General features: G+C 32.9%; 1 pseudogene; it reads left to right on the top strand.

The window, feature by feature from the left end:
* Positions 1-17,687: 17,687 nt before the first annotated feature.
* Positions 17,688-18,638, top strand: LOC141562123 (septin-7 pseudogene; annotated as a pseudogene).
* Positions 18,639-18,930: the final 292 nt, after the last annotated feature.

The following is an 18,930-nucleotide window of genomic DNA, read 5'->3' as shown; positions in this document are numbered from 1 at the left end:
CATCAGAATACTAGTGTAATAATTTATCTAAACTTCTTTGTCTTCTGAAAATAAAACTTTATTGCAGTTGTGTAATTGGTTTTTAAACCCAATCTAGTTATTTGCTTTTATGTCTATTAAATATATTTTATTAGATTCAGCTCATCACTCTACTATGTGCCTTTGAATTACAATTATCACTCAATATATTGACTTTTCCTTATAGCTTTGTGTCATACTCAAATTCTTTAAATATTCAAGCTTTGCTTTAATCAAAGGTACCAATATGATCAGAAAAATGTTGGGAAAATATCTTTAATACTCTGCTAGACATATTCATCCTAGGTGTTGCTTAAAACATCAATCCATTGAAATCTAATGTTTTTGTTTTTTTCAGTTGTTTGATCAATTCTAAATTAAATTATACTTTTTTCATAATCTATATCTCCCTTTTCCCTTGAGAAAGATTTCTCAAGTGTCCTATTGAAATCTAGAATATTATGATGACAAGTAGTCTCTTGATCTATAAATTTTATAACCCTTTAAAAAAAGAAATTTTGGTGGTCTCACATGATTTGCTTTTAATGAAACCATCTAGAGCTTAGTGGTGGTCATTGTCTAGCTTTCTAAGTATTCTGAAAACTTGCCTTTAATAACCCATTCTAGGGTTTTTATAGCAATTTAACTTGAGCTCACACCTGAAGTTTGAAAATTTGACCTTTACATATTTGAAAAGTAGTACTTTATTTGCCTAACTCCTGTCATGTAATCACTGAGTATGGCTCAAAAATCACACTCACATAATGTTACAGCTGTTTTTCAATATCCTGAGATGTTATTCATCATGCCTTAGTGACTTGAACTCATTTGCACACTTCAAGAAACCTTGGTTAGGTAGGATTTATCCCAGCTTGCTGAATATAGGCCATTTTACAGATAGATTATTTCTTAATCAAGGTTTCACTTTGAATGTTGTGGAGCCTCAAATACCACATTCTTTTGATCTACTATTTTTATAACTTAAAAAAAAAATGAGGTTAGACTAACATGACTGGCTTTTGATGAAACTATCCTAGTTCTTAGTGATCATTAACCTTCTTTCTAAGAGCATAGAAAAACATGCTCTTAATCACATATTCTAACCTGTTTTCCCCAGCAACTTAATTCAAATCCATCTGTCTATAAGTTTAAAGATTTTTGTCTTCCTCACATTTTCTTGTTTAAGACTTCTTAATCTTTGGTAATATTTTCTAGGTTCCTCTTGGCAACATCAATGATGTTCATTGAAACTGACAGAATCAAGTAGTGATACCTAATTTTAGTAACTGCTGAGAAAATAGTTCTCTAAGAAATAGGATTTATTAGCTTTGCTTCCTAAGCTTTGGATCAGGCTAGCAAAGAATACCTCTTAAGCAAAACAAACCAAGAAGGCAAAAGAATATTTACATTTCTATTTCCACCTGGGGAAAAAATGAAAGAAACCATAGTTTACTCTTTCACTGCCCAGCAAAAGTGAGGAGAGAGAATGGCACTTTTATGTCAAAGAAAAATTATACACACATATAAGGGGACCTTGGAAACAAACTGTTTTCTCAAATAATGAAAGCAACTGCCAACTACTCCCTCAGGTGATCATCTTAAGGAACTGAAAATTTAATATGAAAGAGAAAAGAGAATAAACCAATCATATACTTTTCATTTTTGCTTTTTTAAAAAGTCTAGAATATAAAGAAAAAGGGTTATTTTCAAAGAATATTGAATAACCTACGGCTGAAAGAAAATCACATTAACTGGAAAGGCTTTTCTTATTAATTCAATGATTTCCTATGTCACCTTAAATCCAGGTCTTAAACTTTCTCTTGGATTAAGAAGTTGAGCCATACAAAACAAATTACACATGGGCCATTTTAATATTTCATGTATATAGAAATCTTGCATCTATGACATGAATAAACTGATACTTTGCAAAGACCACCAGCACAGCTTCATCATTCTCTCTATTCCATCTGCCACATAGTTATCAAAGTGATTTTCCTAAACTCTAAGTCTAACCTTATTATTTTCCATGGCTCTTATTATTTTAGTATCAAAAATAAGCTTCCCTATTCAGCTCTTAAAATCCTTCTCAACCTGACCTCAACTTACCTTTTCAACCTTATTATAAAGTTGCTCCCTCTCTCTCACTCTATGATCTAGCCAAATTGTTCTTTGTCATTCTTCACACAGCACAGAATATCTTTTTTGTACCTATGTCTTATACACCAGAATATACTCATATCAGCCTCATCCCTTATAATCCTTTGTTTACTTCAGAGCTCTGTTCAAGTCTGATTTTCCCAGCTGAAAGTACTCTACTCTCAAAATAAAACAAATTACTTCATATTCATTAGTATAGCATATTTCTTTTTGTACATATTTTTCAGCAATAAAATTTAACATCCTTGAGAACAGGAAATTTTATTGTTATCTTTTTAACATTAGCACCTGGCTTATAGTAAGCAATTAAAATTCTTTTTACTTGATTCATTGATATCCCTGGACTACTCCAAAACCTAACACTTGAGTTTAAAGTACCAAATCAGTCTTGTTTCTCTTTCTTCTGCTATCTAATGAAATGGCCAAATAATTGTCAAGTGTTCTTTCTGTAATAATTATCGACAATTTATAAGTTTACCCTGCCTTCCTGTTTCTTTGACAAATAATTACAAATATTTATGCCTTTCCCTGAGGCTTCCTCTCATCATGTTCATTTATTCATGAGAAGTCTATGAAAACTTTTCTTTTCCAGGTTTGGGTGAGATAGCAATTGGAAAGCCATGGAGGACTATGACTCTAGAATGACAAGTTTAGGATCCTGTGATAAATAAGGTAGAAATTCTAGAATCTTTGGGCAAAGGTAGAGAGATTCAGATAAAGCACATAAAAGGAGGTGGATTAGTTGTGGCACCAGAAATAGGTGAAGAACTCAGCTCAGCACATGCCTCATTCATTGCTATAAAATTTATCTAAGTCAAAGCTATTGTACTAAGATAAAAAAGTTTAAAAAAAGGGAATTTTTGCAGAATTTTCATTGATATGTCATATGGACAAATTTGTTCAAATAAAACCCAAATTTGAGAAGTTATAAAGGAGTTGCTGAAGGAAAAGTGTCAAAAAGTAATGTACATCTTTGGTGTGACAATTTAATATGAGCATGTACCATTAATTCAAATCACTGGAGAAGATCTTTTTTAAATACTGATAATTCTGACTTATAAAATGCCTTCATAAAATATAATATTTTTTTTTTTACTTTTACTTTTGTATAGTAATTCAAAACTCCATTACAGAGGTTTTTATCCATGTCCTCATCCTAGAGTTCCCTATAAAACTAAAAAACAACATTCATTCCCTATGTCTATCCTTAAGAATAGCTCAGAGTATAGGAAATCATAAAGAGTATTTCCAAATAATGGTCTGCATCAAACTTATCTTAATGAACAAGTAAAATTGACTCTCGAACCATTATATTCAAATATTTTGTAAGTAAATGGATGCTTTTGTCATGAAAATATCTTTAGGTTAAACCTTCTCTTTTTCATTTCCATTATTCATTTGTCTAGAAAACCCTTATAAAATAGACAGAGAAAAGGTGAACATTAGTTCAGCCCTTCTCTGAATGACTTTCATCCCCAAGTAGCCAAGTTCAAGTCAATGAGGTTTTGCTGTAGTTTTGCTGTAGTCTCAAGAGAAACTACAGACAGCTGATGTTTTAGTAAGGCAGTATGGAAACGATTAAAATAAGTAGGAAGCAATAATAGAATTGAGTTTTATTCAGGATCAGAAAAGAGGAGAGGCCTAATTTGCTTTGCAAGCAGACATCTACAAAACCATTATTATCCTTTAATGTGAGTGGTTCCCCTAGATTTTTGCTGGAAATTTACCAGGCTGGAATCTAATGTTACTCTGCTTTGATTCCTTACCTCAACATTACTTCTTAGCTGTCTAAAACAACCATACTAAGATCAGACTAGACTGGATGAGAGCCAGCTCAAATCCTTGGGCCTACAACATCTCTTACCTCCTAGACCCATTCTGCAAATTAAACTTTAGATATCAGACCTTCATCTCTAGGATCACAGGGGCCCTATCTCTAGAATCAAAGTCATCAGACATGTGATAAATGGACAAAAACAAAAACTAGATGTACACCACCTGTATTCCTACCAGTAGCTTATTTTCAGAGCTTCTTAAACTAGTTCCTGTCTCCCTTCTTCCCAATAAAACTGAAAAGAAATGATACTGAACTCTACCATTCTAAGAACTTGAGGATGTAAGTCTTGCTAAAAAATAAAATAAAATAAAAGAATATATCCCTATCCTATGGTTAGCAAACTCATCTCTTCCACTAATAGTGATGCAGAATCCCTGTTGCCCTACATTTCCAGTTCTCTCATTCCAACCCACATGTACTTTCCCTCTCCCAGGTATTAATCCAGCTCTTCTTATCCCTTCCATTGTGCCCTTTGGGATTTCTATGATTAATAAATTGCCCTTCATCTTGGATCTTTTTTCCTGGTATTTTCTCTCATGGTCCCACATTAGCCCAAGAAGAAAAGGCATACTAGTTGTTTTTCATTGCTATTTCTAGATCATTCCTTTGCTATTATGGCTCAGTATCCTATTCACCATTGATATAGATTCCATTAAATTACATACTCATGGGTATCAAATATTTTTGACAGTTCCTTACTGGCCTCCATGTCATTCTTTCATTCTCAAAGACTTCAAAACCTAGATCACAATCTTCTTTTTAACCTCAACTTTTCCCCTTAATTTTCTGATATCTTATATGTTCATATGTAATACTCAAATACTATAATTTCTGGCTTATCAATCTCAATTTCTGCAACCTATCCCTTCACTCCATCTTATCTGCACATAAGAATGATTATATCCTTGATCTTTTCATCATCCACAAGTGTTTGATTTTATTAAGACTTTTGAATTTATGAGCTGAACCACTCATCATTCCCACCTCTTTTCATAATAGTCTCCTCCAAACTTCTCCCAAATATTTTTATTTTCTTCCCTTATCAATGTTAACCCTATAATAAATCCATTCAAATTAATATTATTCTCTTCATGCATCCCTTGCCCTTATACTATGAATGCTTACATATCCCATGCCAAATCACCATTCTACTTCTATATCCCACCATCTATTTTCTATGGCCCTACTCCGAAGCTGCTGAATGATGCATAAAAAGTCATATAACTCTACTATTATCAATAACAAATGCGTGCTCTCTGAACTTAAATGGTTCCTCATTGTTGTAAGATAATACTTTTATTTTTCTCTGTCAGTTTCTATTGCATTCTCCACAGAAGCTTTTTCAAAAACTTCTTTTCAAACTCTAATCCTATCTCTCTGAAAACCTTGATTCTTGAGAAAATAGAGGTTATCCAACTTAAGTTCTTCCTTCTGATTTACTTTAAGCCTCAAATCCTCTTAAAATAACTTTCTCATTCATTTTTTTCTTCTTTTTTAAAGTTTTTTTTTCTTTTTTTTTTTTCCTGAGGCAATTAGGGCCAAGTGACTTGCCCAGGGTCACACAGCCAGGAAATGTTAAGTGTCTGAGACCAAATTTGAACTCGGATCCTCCAGACTTCACAGTTGGGGCTCTATCCATTGCACCACCTAGCTGCCCCTTTAAAGTTTATTTTATTTAAAAAACAGAATAAGAAAAAAAGGAAAGGAATACAAAACAAAATAAAACAAAAAAGAACATTGTCATGTGCCTAGCAGAAGATCAGGGAGTATTCAAAACATATAACAACAATTTACCAAATCAAGAAAGTATAAATATATATATATATATATATATATATAATATATATATATATATATATGTTAGTAGTAGAAATTATATTTATGAGTGTCCATTTTTTACTTTCTTGTAAATTTTTCTTTTGTTCTCTGTTGTTCACCTTTTTTGCTTTATTCTTTTTTCTCCTTTTCATCATTTCTACTGACCTCAAGTAGGCTATACTTAAGAAAGGAATTTTATATATACATATGTAGATACACACACACACACACACACAAACACACCCCTTTTTTTCTTGAAGGCTTCTCTTTGCCAAAAGCAAATCCCCTACTTTGTGTGTTTAACACAATTCTCTTCTGATGCTTTCAAAAGATTGTCTAAGTCACATATGTGAACACACACACAACGTACTTTCAATATCTATTCATTTAAGATTCTTTATGTCTTCTCAACCTTTATTTTACAGCTTTTGAAAGTGTTACTGCTCTTTCCCCCTGAAAACTCTCTTTTCTGGGTTTTTATGATAGTATTTTCTCTTGTTTCTCCTCTTGGCTATCTGACCAATCTTTACTTATTTTTTTTTTTCAATTACCAAACATTTTTCTCTCTTCTACATCCTCCCATCATGAAAAAGAGAAGAAAAAGACAAAGAAATCCTCTGCAACAAATATTTGTAGTATAATTTTTAAAAAATCATATCCTGGCCATTTGTCTCATGTTCTATATTTAGTCCATCCCTTCTCTGTCAGAAGGTTAATATCATCATCATTGTTCTTCTGAAATAATGGATAATCATTTTACTTACCAGAGTTCCTAATTTTTTTCAGTTTTTGATAAAGTTAATATAAGGTAGCCTTGACTACTTTTTTTTTCTACTTCAGTTCATATATACCTTCCCTGGTTTTTCTGAAACTCTCTTTGATCATTCCCCCCCCCCCTTTTTTTTTAACAGTACAATAGTATTCCATTACATTTATATATCATAATCTGTTTTTCTTTTTGTGTCCATGAATCACCTTCTAACTTAGGGTGTATATCAAGAAACTATGCTAAACTTTATTCTCTTTTTTATATATTATTAACATCCTTAACAAATATCAGGGGTTTAATAGTCATTTCTCTGCAGTTGATTCTCAGTTCTAAATTATTAACTACTTTATTAGAGACATTTCACATAGGATATTCCACAATTATTTGAAATGTGTTAAGTTAGTGTCTGAGCCCAGATTTGAAGTCAGGTCCTCCTAATTTCAGGGCCGATGCTCTATCCACTGCACCATCTAGCTGCCCCCAAATCTATCTTTTTTTTTTTTTCTGAACATCCTTATTTCTTTTGGAAGCACCACCATCCTTCTAGTCATTCAGGTTCATGACTTTGGTGTGAATCTTGAATCTTCACTCTTATTTTCTTTCATTCCCATAGTTAATCAATGGCCAGGACTTGCCATTTATATTTTCATAACCTGTATTGAATTTGTAAATTAATTTCACTAATTTGTCCATGATGGTAGCTCATGACTTCATCAAACTTTATTGCAATTGACCCTTCATTGGTCTTGCTTCGTGGTTCATGCCTCTAGTCTCTCCCTTTTCCAATGGAGTTTCCATAGATCTCTTAAAATGAGTTCCTTAATGTCAAAGTTTGAGCTTATCACTCTTCTAATCTAAAAGCTTCTATGGTCTTAAGAACAAAATGCAAAGTACTCTATTTGGTATTTAAAGCTATTCATAAGATGTCATTAGCTTACTTGTACAAATACATTTTATATTATTTCCTTTCATGCATTTTGTAGTCTGGTCAGACTGGTCTATTTCCTGTTCCTTATACATGGCATAGCATCTCACACCTTCATGTCTTTGCATATGCTGTCCCATATGCTTAGAATTCAGATCTTCTCATCTCTGCCTATTGGAATCCCTAGCTTCTTTTATAGATCAGCTCAGGTACTACATTCAAAATGGCAGCTTTTCTGATCCTGATAGTGGCTGCTAGAGATTCAACCCAGAATGGATCTCCTCTTATGAGAGGATGGTACAAGGAGACTGAGAGGAATTTACAGGTCTCTGACCTCTCTGAGAGGCTGTTGCATTGTCTGATCACTCTCCTCTTCGCTCTGCCTCCAATTTATCTCATTCCCAGTCCACAACACCCGTGTCAGCAAAGGCTGCTTTCCAACTCCTTCAGATGTTATGATCCACAGTTATGGAGGCTCTAGGCAAATTGACCTGTCCCTTAACACCCTTTCATATCCTCTACTTCACTTAAGCAGGTTATTGTTAGGGAGATAAATTTATATATACTTATTTACATGCATATATTCACTCCAACCCACAGACCCACCCACATATACATACCTATATATATATATATATATATATATATATATATATATATATATATATATATATATATATACACACACACACACACATATAGACCTACAGGCATACATACCCACATATATTCAGACATATATATACACACATATATATGCATGTACTGACAAAATATAAATTTCTCTGTTGAATGAATCTTTTAAGTTTGATTTTGTCTAAGATCAATGGCAACTAGTCCTACCTTATTCCTAATAAATTCTACTCCTGAAGCTTGTTGTTGTGTTTGAGTATCTCTCTTATTTCTTATTCCTGCTAACTGTACAACTTTAATTTTGCTCTCTAACTTGCTTTGCTATTACTTAATTTCCTTCCATTCATAGATGCTTCCCTTATTTTCTCCCCCCACTTTTTCCTTCTCTACATCTCATTCCCATTAGTCTACAGACCTTATCTCTCTATGATTAATGTAAACATCATTCTGTACCCTACCTTATCTTATTCCACCATTCCTCCCCCCTTTATCCCTTTCTTATTAATCTATATACTTTGTTCCACTACCATTACTCTACATACCCTTCTCTACTCCATCTTATTCTATTCTTTCTCCCCTTATTTATTTATAAATTTTGGAGATTGTGGTGCTATACTCTTCATGGTATGTATATGTAGTACTTATTTAAACTATTGCTAATGTGAGTAGGTTTTCAGAACTGTAACTTTTCCTCTCCCCTTTAATGTCTCTGTATCAGTTTTTCCTCTGCACTTCATTTGTATAACATAATTATGATTTTTAACTTTTACTGGAGAGTATTGGTTTTTATTACGAGATCATACTCAACTCTGCCCCAATGTTTCTTTTGAGCTACCCAATTACTGATGTCAATCTTAAATATATGGTATTATGGTATATACATTTCCATATACAACACATAAAGATTTATCCATGTTGAATTCCTTGAAATTAATATTTGATGTTTCTTATATGTTAAATTTTCTGTTAAGTTCGGGTTTGGTTGAGACAAAGTACTGAAAATCTGCAAGTTTATTGAATATCCTTTTTTCCATTCAATATTATGGATAATTTTGTTGAATGTGATATTTTGGGCCTTAGGTCTAGTTCTCTTTTTTTTTTTTTTTTTTTCCCTGAGGCTAGGGTTAAGTGATTTGCCTAGGGTCACACAGCTAGGAAGTGTTAAGTGTCTTGAGTTCAGATTTGAACTCAGGTCCTCCTGTATTCAAGGCTGGTGCTCTATCCACTGTGCCACCTAGCTGCCCCAGGTCTAGTTCTCTTGATTGCCAATATGTATTATTCCAGAACCTGTGGCCTTTTATTATGACTGAAGTCCTATACAATTCTAATTGTAGCTCCAGCACATTTGAATTGTTTTTTGTTTCTTGCAATTTTTTTTTTTTTTTTTTTTGTTCTTCTTCTTCTTGCAGTTTCTAAATTTGGCAATACTCTCCCTATGTATTTACCACAAAAGATCTCTTTAAGGTGGTGATAGGTGGATGTTTTTCTCCTCCTATTCTGTCTCTCCAAGATAATTGTCATTGATTATTTCTTGCATTGTGTCAAGGTTCTTTTTTTTTTATTGCAACTTTCAGATAGTTCAATTATTCTTTTATTTTCTCTCTTTATGTATTCTTCACATATGTTCTTTTTCTTATAAGATTTTTCACATTTGGTTCTATTTTGTCATTTTTTATATTTTGCTTTGTTACTTCTCAGTGTCTCATAGCTTCACTAATTTCTCCTTGCCCAATTCTAATTTTCAATGTATTATTTTCTTAAGACTCTATTTCTTTTGGTTAACTTTTTTTTCATAATCTTATTTTTCTTGGATGATTTTTATTTTTATTTTTCCTCTGGGTGGATAATCTTATAATGTTACTCTTTGGGGTAGAAGAGGCATTTTTAAAAATTCAATGTACTACTTTGAAGATGAATCTTGGTCTTCCCTGTTCCCACAGTAGATTTGTATGATTGGGCTCTTTCTTCTTTGCTGGTTCTTTTTTAGGAAACTTTTTAGTGGAAACACCTCTAATTGTGAGGTGGAGGGATAGTGCCTCTAGCTTCATTTTAGATCTCTCCTCTGACTGAAATCCCAAAACAAGAGCTCCCTTTTCTTGCAGGTGCTCACAGCCAGCAGCATCCCTGCCCTACTGCTTCTGCACTCACAGGTGCTCTGGTTCTTTTTAGGGCAGGGTTGCATCTCTGCAGCACAGCTGGGCCTAGCATTCCTAATCAGCCAAGATTCCCTCAGTCTTGCTGAATTCAGATCCCTGTTCCTGTGGTTCAAGCTGAGGCTCCCTCTAAACCTATCTAGCCCCAGGGGTCCCCACTTGTTTTTTTCTGCAGAGCTACTTTGGAAGTGTTTGCACTTTATATGGGTTAATCGCTAGCCCAAGATCTTTCCTTTGAGTCTTCCCTGGTTGTCCCTAAAAGATCTCTGTTCTGCCCCAAGTCTTGATTTTTCATCAGTTTATGTTCCTCCTGAAATTTTTTTCTGTTTGTAGGAGAAATTTGGAAAGCTTGAAATTTTCTGACTTTGCCATCTTCCCAGAATGCTTCCAAAGAAAGTATTTTCAACCCTTTGTTAAAAGAACTTATGATGGGTCACATGGTATATCTCTGAAATCTGCATTTTATGATTAAGGAAAGTGCTGCTTTAAAACTTTTGGCCTCTGAATCAGGAAGAAAAGTCCATTCAGCAAATTTTTTAAAAAGGGATTTTGTCCTGTGGAAGACTTTATCTTCCCATCTTCTGTGTAGGGGTCATTTTTTCAACTTTTTATTGTGGTTGATTAAGGTTCTTCTCCCCAGGTAGCTATAGAACCATCATCCACATATGCAGTCTAGACACTTTTGCTGGCCATCTCAGTTTTGTTTTATTTTTTTAAATGTGTCTTTGCCTGACTATAGCTAACTGAACAGTAATCATGAGAATGGACTTTTCAGAAATAGCTACTTTAGAAATCTTAGAATTCTGTGTTCCTAAATAGGAGCTAAGTGGTAACTGGAAGAGTTTTCTGGAGCCACATGCTTCTTAGAGAATAAAATAAAGTGATTGTTGACAAGTTAGCTTAAGCCAGATCCTGGCTTACCAAAAAGTATGACCTTAAAAGAATTGCTAAGAAATTACAGAATTTAAATAAAGTTTAAAAGGCAGTTCATCAGTCCCATAAAGTGTTTCTTGTTCTTGTTTTTAAGTATTAATTCCTTGGAGAGTATAATTGCCATTATAGTTTACTATTTCATGTAATTATGGGTATTTGTGTTTTGCGCATTTCTGTACTTGGAGAAACAAATAATTATTCTTTACCTCATCTATTTTATGGTTCAGTGACTTTATAATACCTCATAGGAACGCTAAGCATGAGCTAATTATAAGCTTTTCTTTAAGATTTTCCCTAAAACTTGAAAAAAAACAAGAAAAAAAAAACCTGAGTCCCCCTCTCTTTTTTATTGTTGAATGTATTTAATGTAGATTTATATAAATAAGAGAAATTATAGTAAATAATTAAAAATTATTTTAAAATTCCTTATCACAAGTGAGCCCACTATTGGTTATGGATCAGTTGTGATCTTCCTAGTGCTGAATCCTTAAATCGCTTTCTGTGATATCTCCAGACTTTCTTTGAACTTTCTAGACCTGGTTCTTATTATCAGCTTATGAACTCTATCAGAAAAAAATCATAATGGGGATTTCCCTACTGGATGAGTTAGAGAGGCCTAAATCATCTCTTTCCAGCTCCAAGAGGCAGGCTTCCCACTTCTTTTCTTTTTTTTTTTTTTTTTTTTTAATTTTTATTTTATTCCCACTTCTTTTCTCAGTTGAAAATGATCTTTGAAATTCCTAATCAATTCTTAATTGCTAAATCTGATGATTTTTTCCTGTCTTTTTTTTTTTTAAACTTAACTTCTTCAGGTCATTTTACACTGTTGACCATTATCTTCTCCTGTACATTCTCTCCTCTCTGGGTTTCTGTGATGCTGCTTTTTCTTAATTCTCATCTTACCTGTCAGATCACTTCTTCCTACTTTCCTTATAGGATCATAACTTACATCATCTCCTCAGTTGTGGGTATACCATAGAGTTTAATCCTAAACTCTTTCTCTTTGCCTCATTTACTGTGTCTTTTCATATCTTTCACAATCATCTTTGTGATGATAACTCCTGTCTCACCTCTCTCTTTAGAGTCTAGGCTCCCACAGGATTAAAAATTGGTCCATGCAAAATCTGGGGCCACTTTATGGAAGTTGACAGCATAGCCTTTGTATAACAGCAAATTGTTATATACTTTGGTATTTTAAAATCTAAAGAAATGATTCCAGTCAACCCTAAGAACTTTTTAAACCTGAAAGCACTACATAAATATGAATAGTGGTCATTATTTATTTATTTTTCCATTCATTCATTTATTTATTTTTAATAATAATAGCTTTTTATTTTTAAAAATAAATACAAAAATAGTTTTTGACATTTACCTTTGTAAAACCTTGTGTTCCAATTTTTTCTCCCTTCCTCCTTACCTCCCTCCCCCTTCCCTGGATAGCAAGTAATCCAATATAGGTTAAACATTTACAATTCTTCTAAACATATTTTCACATTTATCCTAGTACACAAGAAAAATCAGATCAAAATGGGAAAAATGAGAATAAAAAAACAAACAAATAGACAAAAAAGGTGAACATACTATGCTGTGAACCACATTCAGTCCCCGAAGTTTTCTATCTGGACACAGATGGCTCTTTTCATCACAAGTCTTTTAGAATTGCCTTAAATCACCTTACTGTTGAAAAGAACCAAGGGCATTACAGTTGACCTTCACATAAACTTGTTGCTATGTACAGTGTTCTCTTTATGCCTTAATAGAATTCTGATTTCAATGGAATATTCAGAGTAAGTTCTATTTAGACTGAAGGATCATTATAGAATAGGTTAAGTGATGATTAATAATGATTTCACATTTAAATAATTTACAAAATGTTTGTAAACTGAGACTCAGAAAATGTACTTATGTTCTAACCTCTGAAAATACAATCAGGCAATGAAACCAATATTCAAACACAGGTCTTCTGTCTCCAAGTCTAATACTATAGTAATCTAGTGAAAAAATGTGAATACATTTTCAGTAGTGCATTAATAAACAGGGACAGAATAAAGTAATTAAATTTATTGTCATAAATGTATCATAACTTCATCTTAAAAGAAACCATTTAATATATATTATGTGTTTTTTCTACAGTCACTTGTTTTATATAACAACATTGAATTCACAAAATTTTGACACATATTCTTTAATTGTTTATCATGAAACTACAATTTACCACAGGGGATATTAAAAATAATTTTTTTTAAAAAATCAATTCATTTTTCCAAATCTAGCCTCAAATGTAGCTTTTCAGTAGAGTTTTAATCAGACCAGTCCCAAAGATATTAAACTGCATTTATTTTCCCTTTACATATTTTTTTTAAAATTTTAGTGGCATGGGGTAAGTTTATGCTTTAGTATTCCATCTCTTTTTGGGAATTGCTATAATTCCAGAACCATTTTCCTTTTCAGCATATTAATATCTTTCTTAGATTTCATCATTCCCTTGATGGAAGCAAGATTTCTAGGCCAATTGGAAGCAAAATATGCCCAAAACATATTTTTGTTAGATGCTTTAGAATCTGAAAAAAAAAATTAAGATCTTATATGCCCATCTGGACTTATTGTAAAAAAAAAAGTTTTTGTATGTCCTCGAAAGAAAAAGTGAGTATTGTCAATAAAAAAAATTACCTTTTCCCCTTCTTCAGTATTCTAATCATTACATTTTCTTGCTTGTAACAAGATTTTTTCCCCCTAGCAACAAATAGCAGTTGCTTTTTACATCTTTTTTTTTTTTTTTTCTATTTCAAAAACATTTGTGGAGAATCTCTCCAGCTACCAGGTCCATCTCAAATTCTGTTTTATTTTCCTTTGAATTAATTAGGTTAATTAGGTTATAATAATACCTATTACTTGGGTGTTCTTTTCATTTTAAATGTATTTTCTTTTTTTGTTTTGGTTTGACCAGTACTAAATCATTATAAGCTTGAATAATCCTTGCTATGCTCTACTTTCTCACATCTACAACCATCATAGTATCTCTAATAGACATTGAAGAATGTTCTTTAAAAACTATAATTACTCCTTACTTTGATGTAAATTCTTAAAATCACTGAGTTTAAAACAAAACAAAAAAGGAATAAAATACCTGCATATGGTATAAAATCTAACATTCATCAAAGAAATAAATGAAGGTGAAGAAACTTGCTTGGTCTGGTTTCACCTGGTCAATTTCAGACATTCTGAGTTAGTTTAGTGTCAATTGAAGGGCACACATTCCTAATTATTACTCTCACAAAATTAGACAACATAAAAATTAATTATTGTAGCAAATAATTGCACATTAATATCTGTTTCTTTGAAACTTTGATATATATTCCCTATTTTGTTGAAATATATTAATTAGAATAATTGTATATAGATGATTTCAGACAATAAGCTACATGTTATCCTTCATACGTGGTGTACCAAAAATCTTTGTGCCTTTGCAAAGCTATTCTCACTTCCATCATACTGGAATCCTTTAATTCTTCACTTTTTTTTCTTTTTGGAACACCTTTAAGGTGCACCTCAGGTATCAACTCTTACATGAGATCTTTTCCTGATGTTCACCATTGTTAGGCTTATTTTTATTTCCAGGTATTTTTCGTATTCTTTAAATTTATTACTCTGTACATGTTTTGTATATCTTCTCAGCAGGATGAAAGTTTCTTGAAGCTAGGAGTTTTTCTTTTTTTTTGTCTTTGCATCCCTGTTCTTAACAGTTTGCCTTGTACATAATAAGTGCTATATGAACTGAATGGATTAGTCAAGTGGTGCTTTGGGCCTGGAGTCAGAAAGACCCAAGTTCAACTATAACTTCAGACACTAACTGTGTGACTTTAAGTATGCCACTTGGCCTCTATTTGCCTTAATTCCCCCTCTATAAAATCATGATAATAATAATACATGCCTCCCCAGATTGTTATAAGAAAAAAATGATATTAGGCTTGTAAAAACATAGCAGAATATCTAGTACATAATAAGTGATATTAAGTATTGACTAGTAGTTGTTGTTTGTGTAGTTAATTTTATAAAATTTATTCTTATAGGAAAAGCTGTAATTGTTTATATCATGGGATTTTCCATACCTCCTTCAGTTATCCCTGTAGCAGAATACAAATTTGAACTATTTATATAGGTATCAGAATTATAAGTAGAGTATGTTTGAAGAAATTAATAACTTCTATAAGACTGTCACACAAATCTACCTGATAAAAAAGTCAGAAAACATTGAAACATCACAAATTACATTCACAGGTCCAGCTCCAAAGGATTCAATTCTCCTCACTTCCTAGACATGTCGGTGCTCAAAGGAGGGGAAACATTGCTCTGAAGGAAAGAGAGACAGGGAGTGAAGAATCTAAGTGGAATCCTAACTGCCCAGCTGCTATAACAGACCTTCTACCTTAAATAATTACTAGGGATTTCTGGGGAAATCAACATGTACTGATAGGCATGACAATGGATATCAACAAGTTGAATAAATCATTTTTCCCTGGTCCTGAAATGAAGCAAAAATATGCCCTGAAAGCTCAGAAGTAATTTCCCATTTTGATGCTGGACCTTATTGTGCAACACCTGAGATCAAGGCAAAAGTACAGAAGCATCATAGAAAGGATAACTTAGCCTATCAGAGAGTAAGAGATATATACATAACATATACATAAACATACATATACATATACACATGTGTGTATATGCCAGAAAAGTAAAACTCTTAAAATTTGATATTTATATGTTTTTTCAAAAGTACATTTTCCCATACATCTTTGAGCTACTCCCATAATTAAATCAGTAAGCTTTCTGTATGGTCCATCATTCAATAGGCAATCTACCCAGGACTAAATTTTCTACCATGGTCTTTGTGCACTTTTATTACAAAGTCCTGACACCATAATATGGGATCATTTATGAGGCTGCTAGAACATAGCATAAAATGGCTAAAAAAATGTAATCACTCATTTTGATTTAGTCCTCATTCCCACCCTGTAATGGCTTTGGATTCCATACTATTGACCTTCTCTGCTTTTGTTCCCATCAAAATCAATACAGTATCTTAAGTCATAAATTTGCCTTGGCTTGCTTTGTGTTCATTGGCTTACCATACATTTTCCCTGCTAACACTGCAATAATGAAGTTATGGGTGAGGTAGCCTCCTTTTAATCAGCAATTATTACAGTAGGACTCAGGCTTTATGCGAAATGACAAATGGAAAGGACTTAGACCCACCTGGGATTTAGAAAGACATTGATCAAAAATACTTTGAGAAATGGCTCTAGAAAGTAAAAGCTTTATCTTTAGAACAAGGAATGTTAATCATAAAGTAATTGATTAAAATAACTTTCTTGATATTGTTCTTAAAGACACCAATAACTTGCCAAGAACTCTCTAGCTAAATATCATATATGGATGTTATAGTGCCCACATAAGGAGAGTGTTTATAAGCTGAGAGTGTTTATAAGCCAAAGCAATAGCTCTCAATGCATAGATCAATGAGGCTTGCAGATAGTTTTTTGGTGTTTTTTTGGACTGGATTTCTAATGGTTTTTGATGTATTATGTTATAAATTTGAATGTTTAGATGGATATCAGAGGATTTCAACTCATTGGCCAGAAGATTGAAAACTCAGGGGAATGAGTCAATCATTCCTTTGGTTTGACAGAATTAGAGAAGATACATTGATAAGGACTAGAAGCAGACACTAAAATTTCTGAAGATGTGGCTCCTCTTCCCATTTCTGACACTAATTGGCTAAATGCTAAGCAGTATGTTGTTACTGTCCATCTTTTGTTTTCAAAGAGGACCAAAGAGGTCATGAAAGTGATATCCTGACATGCCTGTGAATTGGATTTAAGTGAAACAGAGCCCTGAAAAGTTGTTAACCTCATGCTCTCTTACAGAGCCAGTGAAGTCCAATGGCAAAACAGTCAGGTTGATTGCTAAATTTTAGGGCTAGAAAGGAAAAAAATATAGTCCTTGTTCGCAGGGAACTCAGAGTTTAATGGGGAGATAATATTCAATCAAGTTTGTGCAAATGAGATAAAGAGGATATACAAGGCAAGATTCTCAGCTGAGAAGACGGGGAGGGAGTCATTCAGTATCACCAGTCCTTGGCTTTTTTATCTGTGGAATAAAAATAAAAATACCTGATTTAACTATCTCATAAGATTACTTTGAGGTTACTATTATTACTTTTTTATTGCTATTATTATTCATCTTTACATAGTCCATAAAATTTACCAAGGTTTTCCTCTAATAAGGTAATGAACAAATGGCTGGGATTACATGGATTACACTACTTGACCTGACTTTGCATTTTATTATGTCTTTATGGAAATATTCCATTGATATTTGAAACACTGGAATAATGGAAATATCCCTTTTTTTTTCAAAATAGCTGAACAGAAGCATCTTGAAGGTTACATGGGACTTACAAATCTCACAAATCAAATGGGACTTACAAATCTCACAAATCAAATATACAGAAAATATCTGAAGTAAGCATTTGAATTCATGTTTATAGAAGTAGGAGAATATGGATTGGAAAAACAAGCTCATTATTCCAAGAATTTGTTTTCTTCTGAGTACCCAAATCCATCATATTGAATTAAAAAGACAATATAAGCAGAGCAAGCTAAAATTTTAATTAAAGGAAGTGGTATTTAGCTTTTGGTCACATTAGTGGATACTTCCAGTTTTGGTGATACAGTAGAAACAGTAATTTCCTCAAGCCAGTGGACATTGAGTTTATGAAGCACTTGCATGATAACATGAATGTCATTCTCCTTATTGCCAAAGCAGAAATAATGATCCCTGAGGAATGACTGAAATTTAAGAAGCAGATGATGAAAAAATTCAGCATAAAAATAAAATATAGCAATTTCCAGAAACAGAAGAAGAAAATAAACTTGTTAAAAAGATAGTCATTTGCCTCTTGCTGTGTAATACTATCACTGAAGTTAATGGTAAAAGGGTCCAAGGAAGGCAGTATCCTTGGAATGTGGCAGAAGTTGAAAATAGTGATTATTTTGATTTCACTATTCTAAGAAATCTATTGATAACAACTAACTTGAAAGATCTGAAGGATTTGACTAACCATGTACACTATAGGAAATAGAAGAACTAGAACTGGCAGCCATAACATATAACAGTGTGGACAGCAACAAAGCAAACAACAGATCACCAAGAGTCACCTGCATACATGGAGGAAGAAAGAAGGGAGCATATAGTCAGGAGGAAAAAGGTAGAGATGGAGATGGAGATGGAGCAAGTGTTTGAGATGAAGATCAAAGAAAGAATGCAGAAGGCAAGCTTCAGCAGCATCAAAAGCAAATGAAAAACAATGTAGAGAATTAGCACAAGGAATTACAGTAGAAATAGTATTAGTATGAGGATTGCAAAGCCAAACTGGGAAACTCAGCAATGTACAAAATTCTTCCCAAACATTGGAAACAAACAAGTTATAAAAAGATCTTTTAAACCCATTATTGACCACCAATCGTGTCAATATGACAGCCTTGCCCAAGTGTTCATTTCATCTATTTGACCAGTTTTGCACCATTTGTATCCATAATGATGGATTTAATGGCATGCCATTTTCCTTTTTGTTTTGTTCCTCCAATTGATGGATATTAAAATACCTTGAAATGCATAGTAACTAGAAGGA

Source organism: Sminthopsis crassicaudata, chromosome 3, assembly GCF_048593235.1.
Source record: "Sminthopsis crassicaudata isolate SCR6 chromosome 3, ASM4859323v1, whole genome shotgun sequence".
In the NCBI taxonomy this organism is placed as follows: domain Eukaryota; kingdom Metazoa; phylum Chordata; class Mammalia; order Dasyuromorphia; family Dasyuridae; genus Sminthopsis; species Sminthopsis crassicaudata.
The sequence above is the reverse complement of the archived record's forward strand: the minus strand, read 5'-3'. Positions and strand labels throughout refer to the sequence as shown.